General features: G+C 33.8%; 1 protein-coding gene across 2 annotated transcripts in view; it reads left to right on the forward strand.

Moving 5' to 3' along the window:
* Positions 1–5346: 5346 nt before the first annotated feature.
* The window catches only part of LOC145687693 (MAM and LDL-receptor class A domain-containing protein 1-like), a 110241-nt gene continuing 94898 nt past the window's right edge, over positions 5347–20689 (forward strand). For both annotated transcript variants that reach the window (XM_081761149.1, XM_081761150.1), the window contains exon 1: positions 5347–5453. The gene's annotated coding sequence lies outside the window, so the exon portion shown is untranslated. The remainder of the gene's footprint in view (positions 5454–20689) is intronic.

The following is a 20689-nucleotide window of genomic DNA, read 5'->3' on the forward strand; positions in this document are numbered from 1 at the left end:
GATGCAATAATTGTCCGAGTGACAAAGTGGCAGAAATGGTTACTTCAGGAAATTCACAAATAAACAAATAATAATATAATACATTGATAATAAACAAATAAACAACAAAATATCAATTCCTAGCAATTATGCTCTTTAGGCTAACAAACACTATCTAAATCGAAATAAATAGATTAAATAATTTGTTGTGTAACAAAGTAGCAGAAACGAGTACTTCATGAAATACATAAATAAACAAACAGGTGTTGTTATGTTAAGACAACATCAGTTTATGACGGGCATCATCATGAAAAAAGAAATAGTGGTCTGGGATACGCTTTACTATGGTGGCAGATCTTTGCTGCCGCAGGCTCTTATCATTAAATATGTATTTGTGAAAATTCAACCCCTAAGAGAAGAAAGAGTGGTAAGTTTTACAACTATAGAGGAGTCAGTAAAAGAAGATCTCTGACAGCTCGCAGCTGCGTTGCGACTGCTCACGTGTCAAGGCTTTTTCCGGTGCATCTATAATGGCAATTTAATTAATGGTATGAAACAGAGTGATCGTGGTTAGTAACACTTGCACCAAAGTAGGAGCTGCATTTTCCCCCGCATGTGGTAAGAAACTTCAGAGACCATCTCTTGTTGGCCCTGCTATAACTCATGTTCTTTACTGCGGCATGAACAGGCTCAAAGTTTGGTATATGAAAACTTTCTCGTGCACAATGCACAATGATAATGCGTATAACGCGATAGTATCAACTCAACTAGGGTGTTACTGCAACAAGCAAATTTACTACTCTGCTACTGAAATCATAGAAGCATTTTAGTATATATATATGATGGACCATTTATCTTGATACATCCTTGTAACTTTTAAACTAACGGACAAAAACGCTGAAACTTTGTACTGTTGTAATATCGGAAGTCCAGTGCGCTAAATAGCGTCTTAAGAAAATCTCAGTTTCTCATTATCAAAGAGTTTGAATAAGGTGCTATTATTTTTTAAAAAAATACCAACACAAAAGCACTGTATCCCCCTTATACTATAGCTTTAACTCTCTTTCTAGTAAACAAAGTAGTGCTACAAAACGGTAGAGAATTGTGATAACTCTGCGTGAAGGTTTGAATGCTTTACTGTAGGGTAATTCTCAGTCGTAGAATATATGTATCTGTCGACTTTATCAAATGTTCATTTGCTTTCGTTAGGCAGGAACACAGTGCATGACGTGTTACTGTTGCAGGATTTATATTTCTATTATTTATTACTCTTTGAAAATTACTATTGTCAAACTAGGGTTCCTAATAGCCTAGTGATCAGTTCACTTCTATGTGTGTGTGTTCTTAGATTCGATTCTCAGTGGAAGCTCAGTCTCCATTAATGGACATAGTGACAAATAATTCTAAACGAACTATCTCGACCCTTTCCGTCAGTAACTAGTACATAACCAATAACTGCTAAGATGTGTTTTAAATTGATTTAATTGATCCACTTCACTAATAGTTTAATTTATAACAAGAATTTTAGGAATGATAAAAAAAAATGGATCAGAAGATTGCGATCTTGGCCAATAATTAGTTTTTTGATCAGGGGCCACAAAATTTTCAACGGCCCCTAAATCGAGTTTTAATATTTTCTATAGAATAAGCACATCATACTGAGTTAAGTGATAGTTTGGGTTTGGCTACACTATATGTAGTTTTTCAGATATAAGGCCTACAAGAAAGTTTGTGACTGAAATTTGATCTTTTTGATCCACTAAACATACTAGCAATAATATATCTTCTTCACGCGAAAAGATACACACAGTTCTGCTTCTAGAGGACTCGTCCACACAAGTTCGAATTCTCAAAAATTACGAAATCTCTCACATAGTATCCCCTAAATAAAAAAATGAAATCTTTAAGTTTTACGTCCCACGGTTATGCCGGTTAGGCTAAAGGAGACGGTGATGATGAGAGATGAGTGAAGGGGTGGAATGAAGAAAGTGGGAGGAAACGGGAGAACCCCAAGAAAACCCACGAGCACGGTGTTTGTCCACCACAAAGTTCACTTGGCGGGGGCTGGGATCGAACCCGGGACCCCAAGCACCAGAGGTGAACGCTCTACCACTGAGCCACCGCGCCCCCTATATCCCCTAAATGACTTATCAACATGACAACTACCCAAATTCCTCTCTTTCACCGAAAGCGGTACACTCCTTATTTCATGCTAAACATTACTTCTCTCCTCCGAAATGAATTTTCTCAAAGTCAATATTGAATAACTTTTTCTGAACTCGAGACTTAGTTAAAATGATTTTCTTGTACTTGTCAAATATTAGCTTATATAACGGAAATTGTCAGGGAAATTTCTTCGGTTTCCAGAAGTGAATTTTATCAAAGTACCTATCAAATGAATGTTTATATTCGAGACGTGTTAAAAGTGCATTCTTTTACCCGAGAACGGTGGATTCACTCCATGAAAATAGTTAATTTCACTCCATAGAGATAATTATGTGCTTCTCCTTGTAGTAAACCTTCTACAAGTAGGTCTTCAACGATTTTTGCGGAAGTCAGACCTAGGTAAATCGCTTTTTCACATAAAAAAACAGTAGATATATTCCATACAATAGAAGTTATTAAACAAAATTTAGTATTCTTTCCTTCTGCTCCGTTTCTTGTAATTAATAATTTCATGCCACATTTATTTGAGTTTCCAGAGCCAAATCGCTTCTAGTACTATGAAACAAAAGAATCTCCTATGTCTTGGAACATCGTTCTTTAAAACTCTAAACCTATCCGCAATGTGTTTTCCCAAATTAACTCCTAAATCAAACCTGAAACTTACCTTAATCATTTTATATCACTCTCAAGCGACATATTCACACAGAGTCATTAAGATTGTTATTCAAATATCAATACGTTTGCCAGTGTTTTATTGTGATTATTGTCTTTGACTTGTCTGTTTCCTACGATGCTCATACTGAATACCAGTAAGCGAATGATAGTTTTATGTTGTGAAACAGAAACCCGTCATACACCAAATTTAGTGCCATTACGTTCCTAGCCGATTCGAAAGTCAAACCACTGGATATAAAGAAGTGCCCTGTATTGTTCCGACTCTTCTTTACCCATATTATTTTTTTTCCCAAGTGAATAAGGTTCGTATTCTCTGAATGTAAACGTTACTGAACACAAACTTTCGTACCATTACGTTCACCGCTTACAACATTTATGTCTGGTTATCAAAACTCATTTGCAACCCACATAGCTGTTCAGTATTTTAGAATTTTTTGATCAGCAAGCATCTACAAATTAAAAAAAAATAGTAATAATTCTGTCAAGTTTCACCTCATTGTCAAGGAAAAAATCTTTGAGTTTTACGTCCCACGTTATGCCGGTTAGGCTAAGGGAGACGGTGATTATGAGAAATGAGTGAAGTGGTGGAATGAAGAAAGTGGGAGGAAACGGGAGAACCCCGAGAAAACCCACGAGCACAGTGTTTGTTCAGCACGAAGTCCACACGGCGCGAGCTGGGATCGAATCAGGGACCCCAGGCACCGGCGGTGAACGCTCTACCATTGAGCCACCGCGCCTCCCTCATTCTGTCAAGGAGTTCCGAATATTTAGTAGTGAATTAGTCTGTGATATTTTACTTTGACTTATTATTTTGTGGTCCTTTTCTCTCCCTCTTTCCACATTAAATTCGTACAATTAAATTACAGATCCGTGTTATGTGAGGTGCAATTCGTGTATTCATGTCTAACTGTTTCAAAGAACTATGAGAAAATGGTTAAATATTATCCTCAGGAGAAGAGGGAGATAGTAAAAACGGGAGTTTCTCTCTCATTTGAGGGTTGAATTTCGCAAAAGCTCTTCTTACTTTAAAGGGCTGAGTACATTATGTGTACACAATTATTAGTTTCTAAACACAATGGTTCTGATTATCTGGTAAGGGTGAAGAGAGAAGAAAAGCAACTTTTCTTAGGAGCTGAATTTCTGTAAACACAGTCTTATGAACTATGTTGGAATAGGACAAATGTTTATACAAACTTGAAATATTCAACGGTTGTAGAGGCCTGATCATGACTGATCACTGGGTTTAGTCATAGGCCTGTATTGTGCATCAAAAGTCTAACAATAGTTTTTGAGGACATTCTGAGATAAATTTGGTGAAAAGAGCAATTTTGATAGCAAATAATGTTCCAAATCAAAATGTTATGATCAGAACGCTCATTTCTCTCTCTTTCTATAGCATATATACATGACGCCTCTGTTTTCTTTGCATTTGAAATTATGGTCAATGTTTACGTTTCTAATTCTCCGCTCTGAGAGAGTTCCGCCATTACTGACAACTGAAAAGAATTTTATTTGGTTTGGTGTGAATTTAATGTACGGATCTACAGCCTAACATAAGATCCAAACACATGAGCTCCGACTGGAATCAAATGCTGGTCTTCTTCAACGAAGACGCAAACGCTAACCTTTTAGCCATGAGGAATCTCGTAAAGGAGAAGAGAACATGTTTAAGCTTACTATATTAGACATCATCGTGACATTTATCTGGTATTAAAATCTCACCTAACTGAAAATGCTGATTGATCATTGCACCTCATGCTTTCCTTCCACCAAATTTTTGTATGTATTCGTATCAAGAACCGTAATCTGAACTATATATTAAGTAATAGGTAACATGTTATAATTAAATATCGAATGAAAATAATTTCTCTTTGGAGGATAAAATTTGACAATGTGGCGACGATAATTACACTACGGAATCTGTTTGCAAGTTGGTTTGAAGGGATAAATGACAAGAAAGTCAGTTGTATGAAGTCAGTGTCGAGTGTTTTTATTATTATGTTGATAATTCCTGCGCAGAATTATTTACAATTACAAACAAGCTATCCCTGCTGGTCTAGTGACTAGTGCATGTGCCTTTGAAGCACAGGGTCCTGGGTTTCATTCCCTGTAGTAGAAAATTTTAACACATTACGATGGTTAGGATTCCACCTTAAATTGTAGACAAACGTCTCATATAGCTTCGGTGCTGAAAAGAGACGCCAAACTTCATCCAACAAGCCAACCAAATATTAAAAATCCACTAATTTATATTATTCTGTGGCTCTTGTGCAGAAAACAAAACTAAAATGAAACTTTAACGATAAGCGATCTTTCTTACTGAATTTCGGATTCTGAAAAGGTTATGAAAGAGTTCCTTTTATTGATGTGTATACAAAGGGACAAATCAACTTTACGTTGGAACAATATTGTACGCTACACTTTCTAAATAATAAAAGGGGGAAATATGGTTCGTTTTGATTCATAGAGTCGACCTCGCTTTCAGCGTCACTTGTGTCACGCATGTCACGTGGTCAGTGTCATATATGACGGCGCAATGTGTGAATGTTAGTTGGTGTCCTCGACACATGTCAGTTGTTCATCGCTATGGTTCTGTGACGGAAGTTGACAGCTGAGGCTTCTCCCGTAACTTGGTGAGTACTAAAGAACCCATGTGCTTCGCTTTGCTATTTAATTTTTAATGAAAATTGCAATACAAAGTAAGGTTGTCAAACGCCAATCAATACTTGTGGCGACATGCACTTAAACAATTATTAACTTGATTTACTACACACACACACACACACACACACACACACACACACACACACACACATATATATATATATATATATATATATATATATATATATATATATATATATATATATATATATATATATATATATATATATAGGGGAGAACATTAAACTTTTTCGTAGAGAAAGAGTGAATGTTAGAAACTTATTTCAAAATAGCACAACTTGCATAACGAAATTTGAATGACTGTCCTACGTTCACAAAGTTTTTGATGTTCAAATTAGCTACTTTTCGAACATAGATAATGTGCTATATTTGTAAAGATTAGAGAGTTAATTTTCCTTTTGCATAATAGGGTTTAGAAAAATATATGCAACTGGAACTATACTAAAATTAAATTTTGGGTCGTTTATTTGAGTATGTGTTTGTCATTACTTTGTGTTCAACTACAACAACAACAAATGTGTCTATGTTCTTTTACAATGTAATGCTCCCGAGTTGTGAGACTATTTGAACTAGAATAGAATATTCGGTTTCAGCCGGAATCACCCTATTCCTATCATTACAATTATTAAAATTGATTTCGTAATTGCTAAGAATCTGTGTTTATCAAAATCTTTTTCAAAAATCGTTTTTTTAGAGAAACAGGTCAAAAGTAAATGTCTTTTCTAGTTATCTCTTTGTGGAACTTACCAAAAAGAAAACGGAATAAAGAAGAACAAAAAAAGTTAGATTTGATAGTATACTATGCTTTCGGCAAATGTAAAAAGAATTGATACAACTTATTTTTTTTTTTTTTTTTACTATATATATTGCAAGAAATGTTTACTCTCCTTTTTGTCTGAACTAAACTAAGATAGGTTGATACAGGAGTGTTGTTATACGAAGTCGCAATGCATATTTTTTATTCTGCTCAACTTTCCAATATTTTAAATTTTACGTTTCCAATTTTTCTTTAGATCAATTATTTTTTTTTTGAGTAAATTAGATTTCGTGATTTATAGTATAACTCAATATATGCATATGAAAAAGTAACAAACCAAACAAAAGTTGAGAATATTTCAATGGCCTAGTATTCTCAACGGAACTTAGGAAATTTAACATTTGTGACAATACTAACATCCTACCCTAATAAGCAGTGAATAATATGAAGCATGAAAGAATAAACAGGTAGTTCTTATTCTGTATCTTAACTGATTTTATTGTTATTATTTAATAATTATAGTTTAACATCTATCTTAATCGCTGAGGCTAAGTAAGTTGTTATCTATATCTAAGGTGAGATCCAAGCCAGTACTCTGGTTCATATACGAGGTTTAATATCCTGCGGGAATCGAATCCCTGACCATGTACGCAGAAATCGCTTGCATTAGCGTCTTGGGATCGAAGGGGCTTATTAAGTCGAAAATAAGGCTACTAATCTAGATTAATGGCATCCGAAACCAATTAAAATAATATTGAGTTTCAGTAAAATCCAGTAAATAAATACATAAGTCGGTCTACATTCAAACGAAGTAGGAGTCTAAGGTTATAATTTCGCCAGATGTGGATTTGTTATCATCATGAAATCAATTTTTGGTATTATAATATTTTTCCATTACTTTCTTTAAATTTTCAAAATTATATTTGACATTATTTGGATTTTGAAATCAAACTTGACATCATTTGAATTTTGAAATTTAATTTGCTTAATTTTTGGTTCACTCTTCTATTTTTTAATAAGTACACCTCAAATGCTTATATGTGGCCCCGCATAGACTAGTGGCTAATACTCTCGTCTTTTAATGTGAGTGGCCCCACGTTCGATTTCCGGTGGGGACTCTCGGTCAAAAAAGTGTAAAACCTTTTTCAGGCTAGCCATCCTGAGTGGTGTTTTCCTCGTTCACACTAGGAAATTGCTGGAATAGTACCTAAGAAACATTTTTTTTTAAATGGAGAAAAATCAAGTTAAACACACGTGGTTTTTGTCTAATATATGTATGTACAATGTATGGCACATTCAACCACTTGTGCTTGCTTTTGGTACATTGTACAAAAAAAAAAAAACACATGTGTTTAACTTTAACTTTATTTTTCTCCATTTTTTTTAAAAAAAATGTGGGTTAGACCACTGTTGCACTGTCCCTCATTTATTTTACCGGTACAACTGGATATGTTTGATATTGAATGTCTACACCCAATACGTTCTTTCAGCATACTACTTCATGTGAAAGTTTAAAGTAAGTAACTCTCGAAAGCATATTTTCCACCTTGTTTCCTGATTGCGAAAGATTTGCTTATGTTTATTCATACGCGAATACCTAAAAGGTTGTAAACCACTGCCTTAGAATTTTCAAGGGAAAACAAAGAAAAAATTAGATTCCTTAGTCTGAGCTGTGATTTGAATATTTACAACATTTTTAGTTTAACGTCCCACAGTTATGATCTAAGGCTAAGACAGATCGTGATTATAATAATGAATAAAATGATGGAATGAAGGAAGTGGAAAAAAAGGAAAAAACCCCGAGAAAATCCACACACAAGGTGTTTGTTCCCCACAAAGTTCACTTGGTGCGAGCTGAGATCAGATCTTTTAGATTCGATCCAGGCAAATATTTCGCTTTCAGTAAATTATTATTTTCGTTGCTATTTTGACTTAAAAAGAGTACTAGAATGGTACATTGAGTAAAGGGCTGCGAAAGACTTTTTTCTATTGGTTGTATGCTTGCTTTGAAAGCATCGACTTTATTTGCTTTCTCGCAGAGAATTTGTTATCGTTCCTATCTTTGATATATAAAGTTCGTGCTTAATTATAATTCTTGTGAGTTCGTAAAGGTGGTTCGAGATTAGGTTAATCTGGAGGCCCATGTTGCATATAGCCCTAAATGTTGGTAACTCCGAACTTCAAACTACAAACAAATAATTTAATTTCATGTTATTTTCTTGCTATGCAGATTTAGGAGTTTGAATATGTATTTGTTCTACGACACAAAACTTGTATGTGTACTTTTTGGGAAATGACAAAGTTAAAACACAAAGTAGGTAAAGAAAAATGAGGAAAATGAATTTTTTTTTATAGTTTAAGGTCCCACGATTATGCTCATTAGACTAAAGGAGACGGATGGTTAATGAAATTGAATTATTGTGAAGTTAATTTCTTGTGCTTTCCCGCGGGCAATCGAACCCAGGACCACATACACCGAAGACATGCGCTCGGCACTAGACCAACGGATAGGCCAAATTAAATAGAGAATTCGTAATAATAATAATAATAATAATAATAATAATAATAATAATAATAATAATAATAATAGTTGTATTAGCAGGCCTCTAGTTGTGACGAAGTGAACCATATATATATTATTAGATAATTTTGAATAAAATGAAATTATATTGAAAACAACCATAAAACTTTCAGCTACTTTTATAATAATTTTGAAGTTATTTTGTAACATAGGTTTAGTTCTTTTATAACTGTTTTGTTGCTAGTATAACTGATATAAATTTTTGCCCTTTTGTATAAGGTCGCATTATAGCAACTACAATATAGATGCGTGACAAATATTCGGTGTATGTATACATACATTTTTTTTATCCTCTTGGGTTAGAATTCCCATCACGAAGCATCAACGTTAGTTTACAGTGCTGTGAGTGCAAACATGAATGTCGCTGACCCGCCAGGTTCATCGTTTCCGCTTCTCATATAAAAGTATCTATCCCTCTTGTTTGTTTATTGTTCTTTTTTTTTTGTCATGAGAAAAGTTGCTATATTGACTCTTTTAGTATTTTTGACGTTATTAATTTTATTGGCGCTAATTTGAGGAAAGTTTCAACTGTTTTGAAAATGTTTAGACTAATATTTTCACTTTATTTTATAAATATTCTGGCATCACTAACAGGACACTGTGATGTAATGTGGAAATCTTCATTTATTACAATCTTCAGCTAAATGTCTTTCTCTTGAGGTATGAGTTATTTGGTTTAATATCTTTTGCGGATTGCAACTTTCTTTGTTTTCTCATTTTGCTTGCCATATTTTTGACCACATGCCTTAGAATGCAATTCTTTCATAAACAATGAGTGCACTAATTTTCTTTCTTTCTAACAGACTTTGAAAAAGTTCTCTGTTAGATCTGTTTAGTATACGTACCTTTGCTGTAGGTATGTTCACGTATAACTTCAACATAGGTGTACCGAATTTTATGGTTCCTCTTATGTTTGTGCTATCCCGGTGGTCAAGTGTAAACTTTGTAATGACCTGATGATAATTTCTGGAGCTAGGCCATGAAATCTTTTAATGATTGACAGTGTTAATACCATAGTTGTGCGTATGTTCACGCATAACTTCAATGTAGGAGTACCGAATTTTATGTAAAATATGAAATGAAATATTTGAGTTTTACGTCCCTCGATTATGCCGGGTAGGCTAAAGGAGACGGTGATGATGAGAAATGAATGAAATGATGGAATAAAGATAGTGGGAGGAAACGGAAGAACCGCGAGAAAACCCACGTGCATAGTGTTTGTCCACCACAAAGCCCACTTGGGCGAGCTGGAATAGAATCAGGGACGAATTTTGTGATTTTTCCTATGTTTGTGCTTTCCCGGTGGTCACATGTAAACTTCGTAATGACCTGATGATAGTCTTTGGAGCTACATCATGAAATGTTTTAATGGTTGACAGTGTTAATGCGATAGTTGTGTATATGCCACATATAACTTCAAATAGCTGGAGTGATTTGATTTTTTCTTTATTCAAATGGACCCATATACTTATATTTCATTAGGATATGATAATAGTCTTCAGAGTTAGATCATGAAACTTATCAAAGGTTCACACATGTTTTATAGATCTACCCATTTTAAAGAAGTTAATGTACGCATCTAAACTATTGAGGTGACGAAAAAGTGGGAAAATGAAACGAACTTTAAAAATATTTAGCGACTTTAAGTAGACTTCAAATAAGAGCTTATAAACAGGAACTAATTAAAAGTGCTTAAAAGCGCTAGACGGTAGAAAATGGTTCTAAAAGTCTTTAAAGAACATAAAAAATAAGAAAAACCGCTTGAAAGTGAATTTAATCGGTAAAAAATGAAATTAGCGCCTAATAAAATTACAATCGAAAATAAAATTTTGTATCATGCAACAATCGGTTTTCTTTGGCAATGACTTCAACATGTTTTATAGATTTGTAACTGTTCAGTACTTTTTTTTATTATTTTCTACTTTTTTTAGTTTCTTTCCAATTATATTCTGCTTTTAGCACTTCATAAACAGTTTTAAAAATATTTCTGCTTTCTAAGTATTTTAATATTTTTTAAAATGAAAAAGCTTTTATTTGTTTCAAGTGTTGTTCATAGTACGGTCCTTACAGCTGATTTTCTTAGTTCTTTCCTATAACTGCATTTCGTGAAACTAGTCGGTTTGAATCGCTCTTGTATAAAGTTGACATATTTCTGCGCCATAGTGTACAATGCCTAGTTATCATTCTTACACACTTACTCTTCGGTGCTTTCAGGTACTAAGTTTTCTGTTGTCATATGCAGTCAATGAACAAAATAGTCACGTGATCTATTAGAATCACTATGCACAACAATATTTCTGGTGAGACATTTTTGTTTATGTTGGCAAATTCTTGATTAGAGTTTCGTCTAGATCACGTTCATAAACTAAATTGAATTTGCTGCAGTTATTAATAGAACACTTATTTGTAAAGTACGAATAAAATAATAAGGCACTTTTAGGATACCTTTTCCGAAGAAGTAAACCACCCCTTTTGGATATTAAGAAAATAGTTTACGGAACATTACAGATTACTAGTGAAATATTTATTTGTCAAATATGAAGAAAATCACCTGAGTCGTTTTTGAGGAAATCGCTCAAAAAAATCACTCCCAAGAGAAAACTACCCCTTGTGGATTTCTTAACATAACTAAATTTTATCATACTGTTAGACTGTTTATGATATATTAGCATCGATTATCTGCTTCGCTGGGTTAACCCTCCGTGGTCACTCTGGGGTCTGACAGACCCCAGATAAATTAATTTATGATCTGATGTTTTTCTGTTGTTTTTTTGAATCCTTTTCCAACCATGTAAATTCAATTTGTAACACTGCCTGTTCTTATGGCTGGTAAACTGCGTCAATTGCAAGCTGTCTGTTATACAAGACGATTGTGAAGTGTGTTTGGGGTCCAGTGTGACCGCCACGTAAACGTTTGCTTATTTTGTTCGCTTTTTAATTCCAACTATTTTCTTTTATTTCTGACATTTCTATTCATGAAATATGACTCAGAGTAAGTTAAAAGAAGATGAAATACTTGAACTTTTACTTGACAATAATGATGGTGAGAATGATATATAGAAGATTTTAGTATTTTCTTGAAGTACAAGGGCCAAAGCGTTAACCTTTTCAGGACCAACGGCTCAAGCGCTTAGCCAGCAGTTTAAACCTCCGTAACTCGGCTCCTAATTAACGTAGAGAGATGGCTTAGGTGTCTGTCTCTTCAGAAAGAATGAAAGTTGCCACATCAAGGGTCTCGAAACGGAAAGGTAGGGGAAAATTGCATGTTCTAGTTCCCTTCTCCCTCAGCATTTAGGGGAGAAACTCTCTCCCCAAAGGTGCTACAAGCATAAAAAGTGGCATCAACAAAGATAAATGAAGATATTAACTAGTGATACCCTGTGTATGGCCATTGGGCTTGCGAGGGGTGAATCAGAGGGGTATTGAATTTACCTTTCCTTTCTTCAGTATATATATATATATATATATATATATATATATATATATATATATATTACCTGAAAATTGTGGGACGCTGCCAAAACTGTTATTTTCCGTACGCCAAAAAGTAATATCACATGTACACCAGACATTCGGAACAATCATATAAAAAATGAAAGACGAAGATACAATAGCAAGCGAGTAAGAAATTCGGAACAATGTAGCTATGAGAATCACCCTGTATATATATATATATATATATTGCTGTCTACCCTGACGTTGGTAGCCCTAGCGATGTTCCTAATTGTCACAGAGGTATGAACCATATCTTATTGAAAAACTTATGGTACACAGAGTCTAACGGGGTAACTTTCGTGTCCCCGTGTCAACCGCAAAAGAAGAAAGTTTAAATGTCGTGGAAAATACACTTTTCCGAAGTTCTTGGGGCTCTGGCAACACTTTTATTTGTCTCACGCACGCAGGCACAAAAGTTACCTCGTTGAAATCTGTGTCCCATAAGCGTTTCAAAGAAGTATGGCTTTTATCTCTGTGACAATTAAGGCCGTAGCTAGGACTGCCAAAATATTTTGAAAAATATATACAGGATGATTCTCTTAGGAAACACGTTGGGAATTTTTTCTCACTTGGTATTGAATTTTAGCCCTTTATTTCTTTTACATGATTGTACACTATGGTTGGCCTACACGTGAAAATATTTTTTTTTTCTCCGTACGACAAGTAACAGTATTGCCAGCCTCTCAAAAAATTCCAAAAAACAAATAAATTCTCGTTTTTTAAAAATATTCTTCTTCTTCTTTCTCTAAGGGTTTGGCACGGGGGACACAAAGGTTAGCTGATTGGAATCTATGTTACATAAGTTTTACAACGAGGTATAGTTAAGGCCTCTGTGACAATCAGAAGGGGTACTAGAGCCGCCAACGTAAAGGTCCATGATTTTCATGAGATCTGTGTCGGTCCTGAAAAGGTTGATAATTTTACCGTTCTTCGTAAGATAGTGTATGGAAGATTTTTCTTTCATATTTTGTATAACACGTGTTTGATATGTTAGTATATAATATGCACTTATTATTAAAAATGATCCCTAAAGTAAAGAGATTTTTAGCTTTTTTTCGATAAAGTGAAAAAAAACTCATTTTTTGTTCTGACTGTTAATGAAAACTGTAATAAAAGTAACCAAATTATTTATAAGTGCTAATTTATAGCTTATGGCAAACAGAACTTATCACAGAACAGTAGAGACAAAAAATATTCCCAAAAATGTTTAAAAAGTTAAATAAGGAAAATGTAACCTATTCCCTTAGTCAGTCAGTTTTTACTATTACTAAAGCACTCTTTGATATCGGTCATTTTCGATTTTATATATATATATATATATATATATATATATATATATATATATATATTATCCGTCCCCCTCTCTCAAGTTGCGGGGCTGAATTTTGATTTAAACAGTATCGAAAGTGTCACTATTCCCCTCAGCGACCCCGAAAACCATAGATTCGACACTAATATCGGTCATTTTCGATCATATTTAAATGTCTCTCCCTTTCCCCCTACCCTAAGTTGCATCGTTAAAGTATTATAATAAAAAACATCTCAGGTCGAAACCTCATCTATGTTGAAAATTTGTTCAAAAGTGAAATCTTTAAGTTGTACGTCCAACGGTTATGCCGGCTAGACTAAAGGAGACTGTGATGATGAGAAATGAATGAAATGGTATAATGAAGAAAGTGGAAGGAAACGGAAGAACCCCGAAGAAACCCCCACACACGGTGTTTGTTCACCACAAAGTTCACTTGGCGCGAGCTGGGATCGAACCAATGGCCCCGTGCACCAGAAATCAAAGCTCTACCACATTTTACTGTAGCGCCATGGACAGAAATAGGTACTAATCCGATGGGAAAAGATCAGTACTATATATAGAGTGTGGCATTAGTTCGATACCGTCAATTTCTTTCATGTTTTGTTGCGTTTTTCTAGTTGAAATGGTTTAGCGTTATCCTGTTGTAGCAGGGCGCACTTTTGGTTCAATAGTATAGGATATTTTAGACGTAATGTAGTATACATCCGTTCCAACTGTTCAGAATAAAGGTCGACATTGATGATACGACCACTAGGAACGAACTTGAAGTGAATTTACTCCCTCGTAGTTCCACCATACACAGAGCATGACGTTATGCTCGAAACGACCTTGTTTGACGACCATTCTGGAAGTTAACCCTCGCTCAACCACTATTATTGAACATTCGGATTTCGTAAAAACACCAAATTTTCGTTGGATATGACAATCTGTTTTAGGAAACTCACATCACGAGGATTTTTCTGAGTTGTCGGCACACATCCACTCTTCTCTAGCCCTGAGCTGGGATCAACTCATGTGGCAAATTGCGGCAGTTTCTGATGGTTTTTCCGAATTCGTGAAGATGACAGATTACAGTGAACTGGCATGTGCGAATTGGTTTAACAATCGTCGTGTGCTGGTGGATGGATTTTCCTCGATGGCCTGTCCTGTGACCTCAGAATCTGTTAACCTGAGACAGACAGACTTTTGCTGATGTTTGACATTTTTACAACCTACACGAAATATCTGTAACCAACTGCATCTTTCCCTTTCGCATGACAAAGGTTTTGGGTTGGTGCCGCAGCGTTATGTTCGATTTCGAACTCAAACACTAACAATCCAGGTATCAGACGTTCTTAAGCACTCATTGCCTCTGCCATTTATAACTGACTTAAAATACTGACGAAGTGGCAACTTCCATGTTAAATAGTCCTCTTGGCACACTATCTCTTGGAAGAATTTCGCCTTGCACTTACAGTGTATACACCAGTTGCTGTTTCGGTTGTGGAAGTATTGCAAAACTTATGACATTTTCTGGTAGGACTGTGTATGTATTTAGGCCTATGGCTTTTAAATTCACCATAATAAAAATTTTTAGTTGTTCTAAACAGTTTAAATGCACTTTCTACTGTTTTATTTAGGTTATTTAGTGTTCATTCGAATCTTCGGTAATCCGAACAACTTATCCTCCAATTAATCCGAACTAACGAGATTTTTGGCACTATTATTATGACTTTGTCCGTCCGTCCGTCGAAAGGTATAAGAACAAGATCAGTAACATATATCGAGAAGCGGTTTCTTGCAAACGATTCAGTTTCAGAAATAGGTCTCATCTCCTCCGTTAACCCTCTATCAAAACTTAAAGTGGATCGAATTAAACATCTTTTGTTTTAACTCATATTGCGATAGAACAAAAACGGTAATAGATAGCGAGAAGAGGATTTTGCAAACGATTCAGTGTCTCGAGGGAACACAACATGATTATCCACAACACTCTACCGAAACCGAAAGTAGTTCAAATTTACTACTACTTCCAATTTTAATGCTGATTTTCATATAGCAAAAACGGTAAAAGATATTGGTAGATAGCGGCGTTTTTATATGGATAATACGATTATTCTGTTTACTTGCACCAAGTTTGACAATTTCAGTTCGAAGTTTAGGAGGAAAGAAGCCACATTCAGGATGGCAGGTGAAGGAAAATGAGGGATGTTTTAAAAATCACTAATGTATATATATATATATATATATATATATATACTAAATATAGTCAATTTCATACAGACGTATTCATTTTAAAATTTCACGCTAAACGGCGATTTAACATTTATTACATGTTTCTCTTGAAACTGCTTGATATAATAATATAGAATATGTTTATTTGGTCTTCTTCTTTCAAAGAAGATCAATGCATTATTTACGCGGACGAATTTGTAAATATTCTGTCTACAAGAAGTGGCAAAATGTTTTAAATTTTGTTATTACTTTTATAATCAGTGGCGTATTTACGATTTTGTTTCGTGGGGCTATGGTGAATACGTGAATAAGCACATTTTTCCTTAGAAATGGTATGAAGGATTATTGTTGTACGTGGAATTTAGTAAAGGGGGGAGATTGAGCCCTATAGCCACCATTCTAAATACGCCACTGGTTATAATATTTATTTTTAACCATTCGCAAAAAAGAGAAAAATAAAATATTTTTTGTTTAGTAAATAGAAACATGCTACTCATTAGCACGAATTGAGTAGGGAGGAAACAGCGCAATTTTTTTTTCCGCGGGAACACATGGTTGCATTTGTGGATATTTTATATATCAATTAATATACCTACAATATGACATTAATCTTTTAAGTCAAAAAGACCAGATGGAACAGTGTACTAATACATAGGATATGAAATGCAATAAATGAAAATGATATGTACTAATACACATCGATTATTTTCTATTTTAAAATTAGGATTAAATTAGGATTTTAGTGTGCAGCGAAACTGAAACTCAATTACGGCAAGCAACTAATGTACTGAAATCCCTTTTCTTTTCTTTGCTGGAAAGTCTATATATATTCTTTCAATGAATATAGAATTATATATTAGTGTGTATTACAAAGAGGAATATCAATTTGTAGGAACATACACAGCCTACATTATAGTGGCAAAATTCTTCATTTGTCAAATTTATCAATGATGGCATTATAACAATAACACATGTGCAATTGGTTGATTACCGATAGTAATAACTACTATATATTTTCAAACAAGAAGAAGGCATTCATTACGTAATTAGTGCTATACACAAAGAAGAAAAATGCATAAAATGAACTTTCTGTGGATAAACATAACACGGTTTCAGTGAATGTTTATAATTTTACCCAATTTAACTTGTTTCTAAGATTCGTTGATTGGACTTCCTTACCTATTTCCAGCATCGAAGCTATAGCATGAGATTTATAACTACAGGTAGCTTAACTGCTGGGATCTGAATCACATTTATTTCAACCGGGAATTAAAACTCTGGGCCCCGTACCAAAGGTAACAATGCTTTCCATTATCCAGGAGAAAGCTTATATGTTTGTGGTAGCATTATTCACGGGATGAGAAGAGACAGAAGTTTCATAACGATACAGTAGACGAGATAGGGCTCTTTCAGTATAAACAGACATATTTCGAGTTGAGAATTCAGAACCTTTTTCGAGACGAGATACCTGTGTAACGACCAATATATTTATTTAGTATATTCAGGGTTACACTTTAGCCCACAGTCCGAATAATTATAATCTAGTCTACTATCTTTTACTAAAATCCACTTAAACACACCATCTTGATATTACCTTTTATTATAATACGTAATGAAGTAAACATTTACACCTTTTTAAAGAATATACATGTTGATTCTACAAGATGGATCTTCTGTTATATTTTATGTTTCTCGTTTCTATGACGACCAATAACACATATAGTCAGATTACCATGCTAACATAATATCAATAATAATATCAGAAAGAAATTAATTTTATTTCTTTTCATATTTTCTTCTTCTTCTTCTAACTAGCTTGTGCATATTTCAATAGCACATATTGCCCGTAAATACAAGAAACGATATTTAAGATTATCTGTAAAATACACAATATTGTTATATAATGACACTCGAACAACAGGACTTTTTTTCGTTTAAAATAAAAAAAAGAATCCTGGACCGTTAGATATTCCATACTAATTACCTATGTTTTTGGATGACCCTCGTATATATAAAAATACAATTCATATAACTATATATCATATTCATTTTATATTAATATCATTTTCATATTTATTTTAATTTTCATAATTAATTTTATTTTAATCATTCACAAAATTCATCGATGATAAGGAAAGGTACATTCAAAATGCGGTATACTAGTTATTTATTTTTGGGTCCTAATTAAATTCTTTATTTTGATGCCATTATATATATTGAAAGTACAAATTATAAATTGAAATACCGACAATGTTTAGAATGAAACAAAATAATCAACATCATAATAAAAATTAACACAAATAAAGAAATTATCATATTAGGTATTAATTTAAATTTAAATGTCATTTATGTTAATCTTGGATACAACTTCAGAAGGAACCAATGTCTTAACTAATTGCATCCATTTACTTTTAGTATATTTTGAGAGACGCCATAATTGTAGTTCATCAATATTGCGTAAATCCAAAAGTTTACCAGTTTTCACACCCATTAGTTCGAAAACTTTAGGATTAATTTGTTTGATACATAAATAAGGACCTATATGCAAGACTTTTACCATATTAAGAATGAGCATAGTTATCATCCGTTAACTTTGTAAAGGTATTATCTTCATAGAATTCAAATAATGTACAAATAACAAACGAAATCATAACGATATTTACAGTGAAATAAAGCAAAAATCAATTGAATATGGTCTTCTCGGACGCCGTAACTTTAGCTTAAGTTACATGACCAACGAATTCATTTAAGTTGCATTGAAAGTCATAAACCGGAATATATTCTTGCGCTCTTTGTTTCCTATTTTGAGAATTTTTGCCATCTATGAAATTTCTACTAAATCCAATTCGAGGGAAATTAGATCTAATGATTACCTGCTTCCTATGTGTAGTACGATTACTATTTTTGTTGCTCCTAAGATTATGTTCGGTTACATTACCGGTACACGTGAATCTAACATTACTTTTCACATTGGGATCACACTTTACTCTCACATGGATATTTCGAACTTGGTTTCGATTAAGGTTAGTTTGGTTCAGGTTAGTATTGTATTGCACCATTGATGGATTTTCAAAATTTTGCAATGTCATACCTGTATGATTAAAGTCAACGAACTGTACCGCATTCGGTAAAGGCACCATCGGATTGTTCACTACTATCCTTTTGGTCGTTTCGTTGAATGAAGATTTCAACAGTTCCAACTCAATCGATCAATCACTACAAACATTGGTGGGAACATACGTTATCTTTCTAAATTTTATGGGTACTGAAATCAACTTTCTTCCTGCTACATGAACCAATGTCGCGTACATGTTATTAAACGGTTCTACTACAATTACTTCATCTCCAGGATTAATATCATGTTGAACATACCGTGAATACAAGCAATCAATAGCATTAACTAGACGAAGATGACCATAACTTTTCACATATTGATGCATACTAAAACCTTCGTTACACGCAGCATCAGTAAGGCAATCAAAAACATTAGAATGAAAAGAGAAGTTAGGATAATCTGATCCAACCAATATAGAATTATGTTTTTGCGAAAGCTCAGCAAATATCACCAATGCAAACTGAGGATCTGTATTTTCTGTTGTTTCTCTGGAAGTTTCAGCTTCACTTAAAGCATTCATGCTAACATGAGACGAAATTTCTTCGGTAACTGACAAATCTTCTTGTAATTCCTTACTTTGGTTATTATGCTCAGTGATTACAGTTTCCACAACTTCTACAGAATTTTGATGTAAAATCTGCTCCAATTTACGATCAATCTGATCTAATTTCGAAAGTAACTGTTGATTCATTTGCTCTATTCGGGTATCCCATTTAATGTCCATCTGTTGATTTGTTTGATCAATCCGTTGTGACAAATCCGTTGTGATAACTGCTGATTTGTCTGCTCAATCCATTGTGACAACTCTTGTGACAGCTGTTGATTTGTCTGCTTCATTTGTTCCCCAAGTTGTTTAATAAGGTCAGCGATGTTCGTGGATGTGTTAATTTCTATATTACCACTTTCTTCATGTATACTTTCACCTCCGGTAACACTCATTTTAATATTTCTGTAATTTTTTTCTCTTACTCCTTATCAATGTATACTCCGTGTTGCTGGATTTGTTAAAACTGCTACGTAATCTTAAAATCAATCTAAAGGTAGACTAGTCACTATTAATTAACGTTATCTCATTCTTGAAGTATATCTACTATACTTCGGCACAACTCCACATAAAATATAATCATGTGGCGGAAGACACCACTTAAAATGTAAGGTTCATAAGATATAATCCTGCGGCGGAAAACACCTCTTAAAATGTAACGCCAATATATATTTATTTTAGTATATTCAGGGTTACACTTTAGCCCACAGTCCCAATAATTATAATCTAGTCTACTACTTTTTACTAAAATCCACTTAAACACACCATCTTGATATTACCCTTTATTACAATGCGCAATGAATTAAACATTTAAACCTTTTAAATGTTATACATGTTGATTATACAAAATTGATCTTCTGTTATATTTTATGTTTCTCGTTTCTATGACGACCAATAACACATATCGTCACATTACCATGTTAACAAAATATCAATAATAATATCAGAAAGAAATTAATTTTATTTCTTTTCATATTTTCTTCTTCTAACTAGCTTGTGCATATTGCTCGTAAATACAAGAAATGATATTTAAGATTATCTGTAAAATACACAACATTGTTATACCTGCAATTCTTGTCTTTTAGGGAACCCTCTCTCTCTCTCAGGTAGAAGTGTTATAATTATATAAAGTAATAAGAGAAACAAAGTAGGTTGTTGATTAAATTCGC

This window comes from Thermobia domestica, chromosome 6 (assembly GCF_964235325.1).
Source record: "Thermobia domestica chromosome 6, izTheDome1.hap1.1, whole genome shotgun sequence".
Lineage (NCBI taxonomy): Eukaryota > Metazoa > Arthropoda > Insecta > Zygentoma > Lepismatidae > Thermobia > Thermobia domestica.